General features: G+C 45.5%; 1 long non-coding RNA gene across 1 annotated transcript in view; it reads left to right on the top strand.

Moving 5' to 3' along the window:
• LOC144111524 (uncharacterized) overlaps positions 1-9,422 on the top strand; it is a 74,088-nt gene extending 64,666 nt beyond the window's left edge. The window contains exons 2-3 of the long non-coding RNA XR_013310074.1: positions 3,347-3,437; positions 9,240-9,422. This is a non-coding gene — a long non-coding RNA (uncharacterized LOC144111524). The remainder of the gene's footprint in view (positions 1-3,346; positions 3,438-9,239) is intronic.
• The last annotated feature ends 5,922 nt before the right edge of the window (positions 9,423-15,344 follow it).

Here is a 15,344-nt window from a genome sequence, read left to right as displayed (position 1 = left end):
CCGCCACGGGAATGGCTGACGCGTTGGTTGACTCCGCCTATCTACCGAATCCAGTTTTAAAAAACGGCTGGAACCGGGATGTTAAATCAGATTTAATTAGGGCCATCGGCCGCACAGGGCAATAATTCGCAGTTTCAAAGAATGGCCGGAACGTGTAGATAGAGTTCCCGCGGTAAAAAGACAAGTTCAGATTCCTCTTTAGTGCACCTTTAAGTGCCTTGAAGATTTCATTCCCAACCGTGGTGTTATTTAGCATTTCAAGCGGTACGAAGGGATGAATTGGCCTCAAATTTGTGACTCACCACCATAGCTCTGTGGTTAGCCGTTCGTATACTAATCCGGATTTCTAGGGTTGGAATCCAGCCGTTGCGGCAGCGTAACGTTTGAGGCGAAACGCAAAAAGGCGCCCGTCCGTTGTGCAATGTCACTGCACGTCAATTTTACAGCGTCCTTCAATAAAACACCTCTTTTTTTCTTTTTAATTCTACTCGCACTTTCCTCCCTTCTTTGACGCCGCGATTCTGGTGTCGACCGAGATGGGAGACACTTACTGCTCCATTTCATTTTCTCAAAAACCAATTCACCAGCTTTTAAACGTCAATGCGCAAGAGAACACCACTTGAGTGACTTTATTGCGAAGCGTCCCACTGAACCATAAGTCCACTCTCCGGGATAAATGTTTCACAACGTTTTGGCAAGATAGCTGAGCAGTCGATTGAGATTCTCGTGTTTTTATTCAATACTATATCCTAACGTTGAGCCCCAGAGCTTTGCGCAGTGTCGCCATATCGGTTGCGACATGCTGATATGCATTTTATACGTAATTTTTGTTTGGTAAATAAACAAGCGCGCTTTGCAATTGCCAACAGTACAACCGTCGCCGATCGTGAAGCAGCATGAAATAAGGAAACGTCGGAGTTGAGAAGACAAACGTTTAGACCCATGCCTTAAACGAAGACCAGAGCACGCGCCGGAATGTTTTGAATGCTAGCATACCATTCGTCTCTGCCGCCTTCATCGGGTCTTATTTGGTTCCTCAAAAATTGGTATTTGTTAATACAAACTCTTTTTGTATATCCACATTCCTGAACACCTGCAGGAAGCGTAATCAGGTTAAGTTGGTTAAAAACTGCTAAAGACTCATGCAAAAGGTCAGCTCCCCCAAGAGGTCGAGTTGGCTAGGTACAAAATCCGAAACAGTAATGTATGCTTTCACAAAAAAAAAGTTGAAACGTAAATTGGGGATGTGAATAATTATGTTAATGTTTTTTTCCTGACCGGTTGCTTAGATATTCTTGATCGATGTTCGCGACTTGAACAGAGCCAACAGAAAAAGAAAATTAACTAAGCACGACGTATAATTAGGAATGAAAGTGAATATGTAAGATTTACTTGGTGTGTTCACTTGGTGACGTTTGTCCGGAAGAAATTATAATCTGTAATAATTCCGTTGCGCCGCAAGAATATAAACAAATATAACCGGAAACGCACCACGTCTAATGAATCGAGCTTCTTCAGGTATAAATTCAGTGTTGTAAACGCCCTGAGCAGACGTTCCAGCTCGGAGTCCAAATTCATTCCTCGTGGAAGAATTTAGCTCTCGAAATGAAGTCTATACTGCTCTTCGTTTTTGTTCTAATGGCTTTGATTGTGGCTTCAGAGTAAGAACAACCTTTATCATTTCATATAGAACGCATACTCCCACCGTAAATGTGTTTGCTAAACAATTTTAGGATCGAAGTATAAATACTAAAACGGTTCTAAAATATCCATCATTGATGCAATGGTCGCACGAAGACTCAATACGTGATCAAATTTTCTGGAAGGATGCTGTAGGAAAGATGGTACCTCGTCCAGTAATTTTTAGAGTTCATTTGTTAGAGTTTATGAGATTATCAGCATAAAAGCATAGTTGGATATTTCAAATGCAGTGTATGGCATGCATGCCACCAACGCTGCAGTCATATTGATGCTCTAAATTATAATCCAAGCTAAAAGTATTTTACGTAAATCTGAGCACATCATGTCGCTTCGCAAAAGCAATGAAACATGCTCGAACTGTAATATGGCTTCATGCAGCTCTGTAGCATTTATCATTGCATGTGCCCTCTAGACAAATAGTTTCAATTTGATGTAGAAAAATGTTGATACCCATGATGTAAATTAAGATGTCGACTCAGTGTTTCAGTCAGAAATTTCGGAGAACAGCAAGCATGCTCAAGTTTCTGGAAAGATCGATCCATAAAATATAACAACTAGAGCTGCCTGTATCTTACGTTCTCACCACTACGGGCAGGGTGGCGGTCCCAACAGTATAAAAAGTTTGTTTCTTATTTTTTTTTTGTGGTGAGTTCTTTTGTCGCGATCTTTTTCGTCTCCCTTTGTTCACTTTTGTATTTCTATGACACGATGGGTTAATATATGCTTTTTTTACACAGTTCTTATATGTCAATGCCCAGACCCCGTGTAATATTAAGAAATTTCTGTTGCAAGTTAACCGTAGCACGACTAAAAGGTGCCGCTTGCTAGCGAGTCTACCACAAGTTCCTAAAGTAAACTCCTATACACATATCCGTCGAAACATGTGTATGAAAAAAAACGCGTTATCAAGGAAATGCTTGCTTGCATTGTCCTTGGGTTCAATTTATTAGTTTTTGTTGTTTCAACTGATGTAACCTATGAAAGCAGCGATTTAAGAGCAATATCAATTTTACGTAATCAGAGCGTTCCCATGGATTTAAAAATAAATCTATTCTATATCTCAGCAACGCTCAACCTGGTTTGTCGATAGCACCAGGATGTCATCAGGCTCGGTGAACACGACCTAATACGGTCACAAGCGCTCCACGAAGAAATGTATATTAATTAATCGAGATCTTTCACAACTCGTCCTTTCAATTTGGTCTGCACCACTTGTTCGCGGAGATTCCATGAGGCCTACGTTAGGCTCCGGCACACCATTGTAAGAGTTACGGCAAGCTTAAAATTGGCGAGCCTACAAGTTCTGTAAGCTATCAACAGAGTGTGCCACCGTGCCTGCTAAAGTTAGCCGCGGTACTCTGGCGCAGGTGCACGTGTTGTCAGAACAAGTGTTAAGGCGTTCAGCAACTTGGCGAGCCGAAAAGCTCTATAAGCTACCGTCTAAAGTAAGTTGCAGTGTAAGGAAGCGAAAAGATTGTAACCTGGTTAAAATCTCCTAATTTAAGGGCAGTAAGCAGTCTGTTCCGTTAATGGCGGAAACGTTTTGAATGAGACAAAAATTCGGAGTAAACTGAAATAGTATCTTGAACGTATTTTAAGAAAATTTAGCTGCATCAAAGCCCTTAATACAAACTTCCAATTTCAGATGCCAACGACCTGTTCGTGTTCCCGGTCGTCCCGGTAGCCCCCCTTTCCGTCTACCTGTGAATCACCGAGAAAATCACTGCCCAGAGCGAGTAAGTGTAATTCTTAGTTTCCAGTGTTCGACGCTTTCGTGGGCTCAGCTAAATCCTTACAAATGATCGCGTTGCCGCATATACCCAACTCTTGTGCGCTTCCAGGCCCCGCGTGGCCAATACTTTCTTTAGGTATTACTTTCCGAGTCCCTCGAACATTGTGCCTATGTTTTTTTAGCTCAACATTTCTGTTTAATCCCTGCTCTCTTTCAATTCTTATTGTTTACCACTGTCTCTCTCTGATCTCTTAAGTAACATATAAAGCCAATTACTGACGTATTCCACGCCTCAACTTTATGGCAGCTGCATGCACACAAAGACAACCCATTTATATCCCAGTAGGTCTGTAGGAGTACTGCAACGCGTTGCCCTAGTGTCCTGACGCTCTCTGACAGATTGTCGGAATTGTCCTCAAAATAATTTCATGACATCAATTTCTCGCGAGTACTCAAGCTGCATTGCATATTGATACGTGCCACTGTGGAAGAAGAAGAAAAAGCGCGTGCATCCGTGGAGAAAGAAGATGTTTCTCCATCGCTCGCGCGCTCGGACCACTTAGGGACCGCCACAGTTTTACGTCTCTTCTCCGGAGTATCTCCTACGAATTGCTCGTAACATTTGGTGGAGGTGCTGGGTGAAGACCAAAAGGGAGCACCTTAAACTCATAGAGGCCGTCGGGCGTCACGAAAGCTGTCTTCTCCCGGTCTCTTTCGTCCAATTCAACCTGCCAGTACCCACATTTAAGATATAAGGAAGAAAAGTATCGGGCGTCCCGCAATCGGTCGAGCGCGTCGTCTATCCAGGGCAGTAAATAAACGTCCTTTTTGGTCACGTTATTAAGTTTTAGATAGTCAATGCAGAAACGCAGAGTGTTTTCCTTTTTTTTTACAAGAACCACAGGCGATGCCCATGGGCTGGTGGACGGCTGAATGACATCTTCCGCAAGCATTTCGGCAACATGATATTTAATGGCTTCTCGCTCTATCGGCGAAACACGGTAGAGGCGCTGGCAGACTGGTCGCGTAGTCGCATCTGTGATGATACGGTGCTTGGCGAGTGGAGTGCGGCCGACCTTCGAACACGTAGCGAAACAGTCCGCAAAGTCTGCCAATAGGTCCAACAGAAGATCCTTCTGAACAGATGGCAAGGCCGGATTTATTTTGACCGTCGGAAGAGCGTGGTGTGGGCCAGCATTCTCTGGAGTGGGTCCTCTCACGGTGCACAAACTTGGGACCTCAGTAACGTCGTGAAGGAAGGCAATAGCCGTACCTCTGACGAGGTGCTGATATTCGTTGGAAAAGTTGGTCAGGAGGACGTTGGTATGGCTGTCACGTAGTTGGACGAGCCCTCGGGCAACAACAAGGCCCCGCTCAAGCAGCAGTGCAGTATGACCATCTGCCAGGCCCTCGTAGTCGTGGAATAGGTCGTTCCGCACGAGCACCAGGATACTGCACCGCGGCGGCACCATGACGTCATTCTGGACAATGCGCAGAGCGTTGCTGCAAGGATGTCGGGAGTCAAAGCGGTCCACGGCCTGTTTGGTCGAGAACGTGACGCGTGCGTCCGTAAAGTAAATCACAGCACCATTCGCCTGCAGAAAGTCGATCCCCAGAATCAAGTCTCTGGAACACTCAGAGAGCACGACAAATTCACCAACGTACGTAAAACCACAAATTCCAACCCTAGCCGTGCACTTGCCAACAGGGAAAATTAAGTGGCCACCAGCGGTGCACATGGGTGTCGTCGTCCACGGTGTCAGAAATTTTTTAAGGTCTCCAGCAAAGGCACGACTCATAACGGAATAATCAGCACCGGTATCGAGCAGCGCGGTAACCTGAATGCCATCAATTGTCACCCGCAAATTGGATGCAGATTATCGGGTACTGTCGCTGCCTCTCTCCGTCCAGGTATCATCGGCTCGATCGTTCCGCGATGCAGGATCTTGACACATCTCGATGTCAGCGGCCTTGCCTGCAGAGGTCGCAGGTGTTAGTTTTCCCGACGAGAACTGGGCGAGCGTCGGCCAGCGGAACTACTCTGGCGGCCGGGGCTGGACGCACGATAGCGGAAAGGCGAAGGCGAACGAGACTCACGCCTTCCAGAGTAAACACTGTACTGGCGCGCACATAGATGCTCCGCAATCTCAGGTGGTCCTTCACCGTTCTGAGGACAAGGTGCGTCAGGACGGAAACCGCGAAGACCCACTTGGCGGTACGGACAGGCTCAGTAGAAAAGACCAGGCTCCCCACAGTGGTAGCAAAGAGGCCTACGGTCCGGTGTACGCCACAGATCTGACTTCCGAGGACGTGGCTGAGCTGTAGCAGGGGCAGTTGCATAATATGGGGTGGTGCTACTGACAGCAGACGTCGAGGGAACAGCGGAGCCAGGTGCGGTTGCGTGACATGTGCCAATGCTGCTCATGGCAGGTGTCGCAGTAGCCGGACCATAGCCAGCCGAGCGACCTACAACGGATGCATATGTGGGTCGGGCATCGAACTGAGGCGGCGCTTCGGGAACAAGAGGCGCCTGCGCAACCTGCCGCACTTCGTCCCTGACGACTTGTCAGCGCTGCCAGGGGCCCAGGCGCTACCTGACCGAATCAGTTCGCGCAATGTGTCTGTACTGCCGCCTAGGCATGACAAAAAGGTTTCGGGCACAATGCTGTTGATATCCCGATTGTACTGGCGGGCCTGTTGGAGCGTCGTCTCCATGGCGGTCGCCTCGGTGAGAAATTCCGCTACAGTGCGGGGTGGGCTGCGTACGAGGCCTGCGAGGAGCTCCTGCTTAACCCCTCACATCAGATGGCGAAGCTTCTTCTCCTCAGTCATGTTGGGATCGGCACGCTTGAATAGACGGGCCATGCCCTCGGTGTACATGCGGACGCTTTCAATCTGCGCTGGTTTCGGGAGTGCAGAGCAGCTTCAGCCTTCTACCGGCGGTCAGCGTTGGGGAATGTAGCCAGGAGTTTCTGGCAAAACGTCTCCCAGGTGGAAATGGTAGTCTCGTGGTTTTAAAACCACGTCCGGGCAGATTCTTCCAGAGTAAATATACGTTGTGGAGCTTGCGCTCATGGCTCCAGCCGTTGTAGCGGGTGACCCGCTCGAAGGTCTCCAGCCAATTCTCAGCGTCTTCGAAAACGTCACCGTGAAAAGTGGGTGGCAAAGGATCGGCGCCAGGAGCCGGGGGTCAGTGGCCATGGCAGTTGGGCTCACCGGGCTAGGCTGGGTCGGCGCCGGGGACCCGGTGTCAGTTGCCATGTCAGTTAGACTTGGTGGCCGAGGCTGTGTCGTTCGTTTAGGCGGGGGAAGGGGCCCAAATTCAGGCGACTCTCCGCGGATACGGCGGCTGGGTAGCTGGTGGACAGGTGGGAGGTCCGTTGTGAAGCTGTCCGGAGTGCGGTAGTCAGGAACCGTTACCCAGCACTGATCTACCAAATGTTACGAGCCATTCGAAGGAGAACCTCGAAGACGAGACGTAAAACTGTGGCGGTCACTAAGTGGTCCGAGCGCGCGAGCGGGAGAGAAACATCTTCTTGCTTTCATATGCCTTAGCAGTCTTCCTATTCTGATCAACCCGCTAATATTGAAAATCTGCCTTTTTTCAATACAGCCTCTGACTGCATCGGTCAAATACAACACAAATCATTTCGCCAACCAGTATTTTCGAGGCGCCGTAGTGACTTGGGGGCATGGCGTCCGGCTTCTGACGCTAAAGACGCGGGTTCGATCCCGGCCGTGGCGGAAAGATCTCGATGGAGGAGAAATTCTAAAGGCTCGTGTATTGTGCGATGTCAGTGCATGTTAAAGAATCCCGCAGGTGGTCGATATTTCCGGAACCCTTCACAACGGCGTCCCTCATAACCTGAGTGGCTTTCAGACGTAAAACCCTCATAAACTGAATCAATCATTCAATTCTGTCAACGTATCTTGAGGTTTTTCATGTTGTTTTTGTTTTCATTAAGACTGCAATTTGTCTATCTTTCAGGCTTTCTAGAAGCTGTTTGGCGTTGATGCCGTGTTTTTATCAAGCATTTACTTTCCGAATTCAACTGCTCTTTATAGCTAAAATATATTTTGCTCTCTGAAGATGCCTAGTGATCAGTCGTGACATGTACTTCTTTACTGGGCAAGATTTGAAGATTGGCTTTCTGTGCACATATTTACTTCTGTCAGCACTATGATAAAGTTCCTCATTGTGTCAGAACTTTTCAGTTGTGCCTTTTCTTCTTTTTTGATGAACAAATTTATGATTACATAATCATAACGGGGCCTCTACCTCATATCATACAAAATATCCCCAAAACAATAAAAAAGCCTCTACACAGACATTAAAATAATACCCGGCGATCTTTTGTGAATGAAAATCATGTTCGCGATTGTTATGCTATATACTACACGTCAGAGTTTTTACTTAATCTTTTCAGTATGCCTTTATTTTCTGCCTCTGCTGTCCTGCAACATGAATATTCTCTTGGGGAAGGTTCATGTACTACAATATCATGAGACTCTTTGGAGCGTAATTCTTTGATACTGAATGTTAAAGAACCAATCGCTTTTTTTTTATGCTCTGTCAGATGTACTACAGGGAATAATTTCATTATACGCGCGATACTTTAGTTTGCTCATACATTATCGTAACGCCCTTGCTCTTGAAAACAAGTTTCTCAGACAACAGTCAAACGCTTCTTTTTAAAAGCTCCCGTTTACTTTTACCGAGGAATATGATAGATAGGCGCCTCTGTCATATGCTTAGGTCGCGCTCACGGAAATGCTTTTACTCAAGTAAACTACAACCTAATCTTTTTTTGAGTCAAACGAACCTTAGTATTGCACTGGCTCCTCGAAAATTCATACAATTTACTTCGCGGATTCATTGTTGTGCTTATCATTTTTTAAAGCGGAGTTTATTGTCCCAGGGCATCAATGATGGGTGAAGGTGTGATGAATGATGTAGTAGAGATTAAATGAATGGAAAAACATTACCTTACCGTTTTTCTTTTATTGCTTGTTTTATTTCTTTATCTCTGCATTCTCTATTTCCTTATTCAAGCGCTCTTTTGACCGCAACTGAGCCAAGTAAGGAGCCTTTTAGTTTATGGCCGGAACATAAATAACGTCCCCCCTCTCTTCCCCATCATTTTGGTACCTCTAAAAGGTCAACTGCTTCGCTTCTCAGCCGCGTTGGAACACTAATGGCGTTATTTCTGCGACTTTCCTGCGATCCGCTTGTCAAAAATTGTCTATTTGGCACTTTATTAGTAAGTTTTTTTTTACGGTGTAATATTTTCTCCCGACTGCATGATAATGTTCTCTTAGGTGGACTTAGGGCAGGAGATTTTGCTCAATTTTTTGCGCTGTTCCTAAATCCCTATTTTTCTTTCCTGTCCTTTGTTGTGGATCGTGTTGCTTTCCTGATACCATATATTCGAATTGTTCTCGAAGAATGCATTGCTGCAACTTCTTTGGGCAGCACCCGTCTCGGCAGGGTCGTTTACAGCATTGCCTAAAAAATTAAGAATTCCGTGTAGCCGTATCACTAACTTTATCGCGGTTCGCACTTGGAACGAAATGGTCAAATTTATGGCCCCTTTAAATGGCCTTCATGAGTGGAACGCGCTCATTCGTCTTAACAAAAGATGCCCGACAACACCGTATTAATAGTTAAAATGAAAGTCTTAAACACTTTTCATTTTGCATGGCTCCTAATCGATCAACCCAAGTGTTAGGTGTAAGCTTTCCCTTCTTTTATAACCATATAACAGTTCAGCTGTATTATAACTTCTGTGTGTTTCCTGCAATTCAGTGCCATCCTGGAGCGACACAAGGAATGACGTGTGCTCCGGGCTGTGAGTGTTTTTCGAGGGGGCCACCAGGAGCACCACAAGGACGGCTTGCTTGCGTTGCCGTTCAGCACGGGTAATGGCCAAAAAGACACAGGCCTTGACCATTTAAAGGAGGTCAATAAACTTGGAGTGATGACTACAGACACCTTGTTTACTGTCTTGAAGCTGGAACATTGCTTGTACACATCCGGAGAAAAAATTGGAAGTGACACTTAGCTTTGCCTTGAGGGTAAGGAGCGATAACGCAAAGGGTTAATTCCCTAATATGCATACGGTCATTCTCTACACATGGCGGAGCACATTTTCTTATCCTGTTCGGCACAAGATCTCTGGTAGGCCTGAGCCAGTCACTCATCTCCTTTGCAAGCGCACCTAGCTTTGATGTCACTAGGCCGGCTTGAAAGCACGTACACCCCAAGGGTGGGGCGCGGGTAGGCCAAAGAAGCAGAGCATACATCACACATTAGATATGACCTGGCGCAGTAGGCGGTACTCTCCATCATATTAACGCGACAGCGGTAAAGGCTCCGTTCAACAGAAAATCCGGTGTCGGCGCTGTGAGCAAAGAATTAGTGTATGGAGCCCGCAGGTCGTCGCCAGAGAGCTACCTAGGAGGCAGGTGGGCCACCTATGTCTCGTGACCTTGCAGCATCATCACAAACTGCGCACCGCATACTGAACAAACTGGCCAGCGTGGCAAATGGCAGCTAAATTAATGATTGGTCGCTCGGAAAGAGTAACCTGGGCCGTAGAAGGCCTGCCGGTAGAAGGCTGGCTGGCTGGCTGGCTGGCTGGATTGATTGATTGATTGATTGATTGATTGATTGATTGATTGATTGATTGATTGATTGATTGATTGATTGATTGATTTCGTCAGCATCCCTGTTTTCCACAGAGCTCTCTCTGTTTCTTTAACCATTTTCTTAACCAATAATTGCTGACTTGCCCCTTACTGCTGTAGAAATATTTGCTTGTCAATTTCCTAGTTCGCTTTCTCCATTTCTTATCAACATTTCTTATATACAGGCATCTGAAAACTTTCCTAGCCCACTGATTTTCCCCCATTTTTCTCAATCGCTCCTCAAATGCTATCTTACTGCTAGCTTCTCTGCTCTCGAACGACGCCCATCCCATATCACCTTGCACCCCCTGATTTGGTGTATTGCCATGTGCTCCCAAATCTAACCCCCTTACGCCACCTTGATTAATTTCTAATCTTGCTTGAACACCTGGTCTCATGCACAGGACCGCATTACCGAAAGTCAGGCTAGGAACCATCCCCCCTTTCCTGATCTCTCTTACCACTTCATACCTGTTGTAATTCCAGTGCCCTAATTTTCCTGACAGCTGCATTCCTACTAGCTTTATTCATTACTTATTTTCATGCTCTGTCAGATAATCAGCACCGTTATTTATCCAGACTCCAAGATACTTGTACTCATCCACTACTTCTAGCATGAACCCCTGTATTCTATGCTCGCCGACCTCAACATTAAATATCATGACTGCACATTTTTCCTTACTAAATTGAAACCTAATCTATATCCCTCTGTACCAAAATGTCTGTCAACTTCTGTAAATCTTCCTTGTTGTCAGCCATTAGCACTATATCATCGGCGTGTATTAGTCCCGGTAATGACTGTTTAATCCATTCTCCGCGCTTGAAAAAAGAAAAGTGAAGCCTAGTCCGCTTCTCTCTAGCTTGGTCTCCAACCCTTGCAGGTACAACATGAACAACAAAGGAGACAGAGGACATCCTTGCCTAAGCCCTCGGTGTATCTCTAGAGGCTCTGATATATTTTTCTATTTTATAAGCAATCTGGTACCTTTATATATATATATATATATATATATATATATATATATATATTAAAAGATTAATTACTCCATGTTCCACATCCAATGTGCCCAGTATGTCCCACAGGTACTCTTGAATAACGTTGTCGTAGGATCCCTTAATACCTAGAAATGCTAGCCAAAGGACCCTTGTTTCTTTTCAGCAATCTCGATACACTGCGTAAATGAAAACAGATTGTCCTCCAACCTCCTTTGTTTCAGGAACCCATTTTGTAGCTCCGCTACCACCCTCTCGTTCTCCACCCAAGCCTGCAATCTGTCTTTTATAATCTGCATCACCACCCTGTAAACCAGAGATGTCACCGTTATGGGACGGTAGTTACTTACGTCAACTTTGTCCCCCTTTCCCTTATATATCATGTTCATTCTACTTAATCGCCATTCATCGGGGTCTTTTTCAACCACTGTCATTTAATTCACTACCTGTATTAATGTTTGCTTGGATTTTGGTCCTAGCTTCTTTATTAACATAATCGGAATACAATCTGGTCCTGTTGATGTGACACTAAGAACCTTCTTCTCTGCCCTTTGCCACTCTCTTTGCTCAAGTGAAGCTGTTGCAGTAACCGGTCTATCCTCCTTCGATAAACTATGTCCAACATTTCTTTAAATTTTTCTGTCATCATTGTTCCTACGTGTTTTATCGCCTCATCCCCTTTTAGTCGTATACCCTGATCTGTAACAATAAACCTTTGTTCTAGCCTAGTTTCATTACTGATTGCATTTAGATGCTTCCAGAATTTTTGAGCTGCTTTTCTACCCTTTTTATTTACTTTTGACATCCATTGGCGCCTTTTTTTTCTAATTTTCTCATTAATAAAATATCATGCTTCCCTTCTACACTTTATGAAGGTATCCCATTTCCTGTCTGCTTCAGCTTGCAGTTACCCCCTCTTTTTAGAATATCTGTGTTTCCTGGGCGCTTCCTGACGTTTCTCTATCGCCCTCTTGACTTCCTGATCCCACCAACTCATGGGTTTGCGTCTTTTCCCTTTTAGCTTTACACGCACATTAGCTAGCTCTAGCTCCAGTAATCGAGTTAATTTGGTATAAGTCCATTCGGTTTCACTATCCTCAAAAAAACTTTCTCAATTTGTTTGGCTGCTGCTTCCAATTGCTTTTCTGAGTAAAAATTCCCCTCTGATTGTTCATCTCGCTTCAGTCAAACATTGGTTTTCCTTCTGAAACTCAACTTGATACGCTTGTGGTCACTACCTAGACTTCTGGAACCATGTTCATCTATGCTCATTTTCCCCTAATCTATTATACATCATCTGTGACATTAGTGCAAAATCTATCGTCGAATGCAGACTCCCTGCCTGCCATGTTATCCCTTCACACCTCTGGGTACTGTTGCATAAATTAAATCATGCCTGTCACACATGTCCTGCAGCATGCTTTCTGTCGAATCTGTGTACCCATCCAGGTCTTCTATATGTGCGTTCATGTCGCCTAATATATTTACCTATCCTCCTAGCTCATCAATGTCGCTTGCAATACATTCTAACATTTTCCTGTTTTCCTCTTTGCCATTAGCTCCTGTCCATAGGTATACAAAGCCAAGGAGTGTTTGCTCCCCTGCCACTTTTCCTTTTAGCCATAAATGTTCCTTGCGTCCCAGTTTAATCTTTTGAACATTCTTACTTTTATGAACGAATGCCCCAATTCCACCCCCTTTCTACTGCCCTCTGTTTTATTGCAATATTCTCATGCGTATTCTGCGATACAGGGTGGCTGCTCCATGTCTCTAAGATGCGTTTCCACTAAACCATATACCATTAATTCCTCCTGGCTTAACTGTTCTTCTATTTCCTCCCATTTCAGTCTATTCCTGCCACCTTGCATGTTAATGAAACATATATCTGAATTAGCTTGCCCCTGACGCTTGTGTCTATTTATTCTCCAATGGTTCCATCGTCCGTTTAATTTGGTTCTTCCTTCTCTACACTGATTCTCTCAGAGCTCTGGGTCCCCCCAAAAAAGCTTTTGCCTCGCGATCTATCTTACTACCCACCCTCTTGCCAGTGGCACCACCGTAGTTAATGCTATCCTGTGCAAAAGGGTGGGTCCTGACCTCGTACACTTCCCTTTTAACTTCCATTAACCCGTATCTTAGTCGTCGACTCATTAACCTAATTACACGGTTAGCCTCAACGATCCTTCGATCCGTTTCGCTAGCCTGGCTCTGGACCTCTGGGATTGGGCATATGGTCACATGCACACTCTGGAGGCCTCTCTAAGCCTACGCTTCTCGAGATTCTGGCTCCTCCCCATCAGCACATCGTTGAGACCAGCATAGATAACGAAAAGGTGTTCGCCATCCATGCTGCCCCCCACCACCTCCTGGGCTTTAGCCATTGCATCTACCATGCACTTCCCTGACTGGGCCTCCACCTGCACCCGCCTGTCCGCCTTCACTGTCGTCAAAACGCCTCCCTCAACCCTTGCTACGTTCGAGTCACCGACTGCCAGAACCCTCCTCCGCTCTAACCGTTCGCTTCCTGACTGCGACTGTTGTCCTCCGGATCGCACTACCTGTCTCTCCTGCTGCCATACGCTACTTTCGCGAGTTTTTACCTCTCTCTCTTACCCACTGAAATCCTGATGTGCTACAGCACTGTAGGATCGACGAACCTCGTCCCCCACCTGACACTGCTCCGAACCGGGCTGCCCTGCCGGCCGCGACCTGAGCGCTTATACCTGTTCTAGCTGGGCCCACTTTTCCCGCTACTCCTTCAGCTCGCCCACAGTTAGCTCCAGCAGGTCGGCATTAGCCTCCTCCCTCTTAAGCGACTCGGCGACCTGAGTTTCTAGCTTAATCCGTTCCCCTCGTTCCACCTTCAGGTCCCCTTTGGGTTCCTTAATCGTAGCTGCCCATTCCCCTTTCAACATCTGAACGGCCTCCTCAAAACGCATACATATCTTGCACGCGAAGCTAGCCTCATCTGCCTCGGCTTAGCTCCTGAACTTTGTCTCGTCTAAATAGAACCAATGGTCGCACTCCTGGCACTGCACTAACTCCCCGTCCCCGTCCACCTTGACTTTCCTAGCTTGCCGACCCATCGTCCGGCCGACTACGCAACGTAAAAGCCCGCCAAAATTCCTACACAAGAACCTTCGGCACTACACAACGTAAAAACCCGCTGTGGGGCACTAGCGCCACCTTCTTGTTGAGTGGAAAACTAAGCAATCAGATTAAATTTTCAAGAAAACAAAAAAACGTGATCTATAGTACGCGCGTCGTTTGACGGGAAAACAAATGTTTGGAAGCATCAAGTTCAGCTTGACACGCAAGACAAGGACGAAGGAAGTGGACCCCGTGAGTGATGACTGCTAACAAAATTTTTAGACCGTCGACACTTGTATCTTCTTTTATCGTCCTCATATCGTGTGGCAAATTGAATTTCAAGAAGTGATCGTGCCAACAACTCCAGCTGTTTGTCTTAAATGCCCGAGCGCTACATTAATGGCAGGCTGACTTACTGTTTTTAAACGATTTGAAGGCCCCTGTTTGCCTGCAGTGAGCTGTGGTGGAATTTCAGTGGTTCAATTTTCCTCAAATGAAAAGAAGAAAATACGAAAATATTCATTAAAATTATAGTTTGTTATTTGAAAACTGCCTAGAGAGCTGACAGAAAATTGTAGCAAAAACAGGTTAATAAAGTAGCGCACAAGAAAAGTTTGACATCTACTCGCACAGAGTATGATAAGCTGGTTCCCTGCGGTGCAATAATGGCAATATAATGTTGTAAATAGCCCTTCACTTCACCAGTAAATTTATAACTGCCTTTTAGAGCATAAGGATGACAGACATTTTCATGAATACTATCGATAGCAACGCAGACCAAACGAAATACAGAAGCAAGTGCTTACGCAAGGAGGAAGCAAGATAAGGTACTTGTGAATGAGCTAAAAAAATACCATGATTGCAGTAGAACGTGCATGACCGGGTGTTTTTTGAATGAAGCTGTTTTGATATGAGCAGCTGTGAAAACCATCAGAGGCCAGCCAGGTCGAACATGGACGCACACGTTGTTAGCAATTCAGCAGAATCATTTGTTCATTTTCGGCTTTGACATGAAGGTGCTTCTTCTTTACAAAGGAAAAGTTTAAATCAAGTACTTGGTCCAAGGTGTTGCCCAGAAAAAATTTAATGAAATAACTGATCTGATATGCAAATACAAATAGCATCTTAAATTATAGATCCC

This window comes from Amblyomma americanum, chromosome 11 (assembly GCF_052857255.1).
Source record: "Amblyomma americanum isolate KBUSLIRL-KWMA chromosome 11, ASM5285725v1, whole genome shotgun sequence".
NCBI classification, from domain to species: Eukaryota; Metazoa; Arthropoda; class Arachnida; order Ixodida; family Ixodidae; genus Amblyomma; species Amblyomma americanum.
Note: the sequence above shows the minus strand (reverse complement) of the source record. Positions and strands in the feature narration are given on the sequence as shown.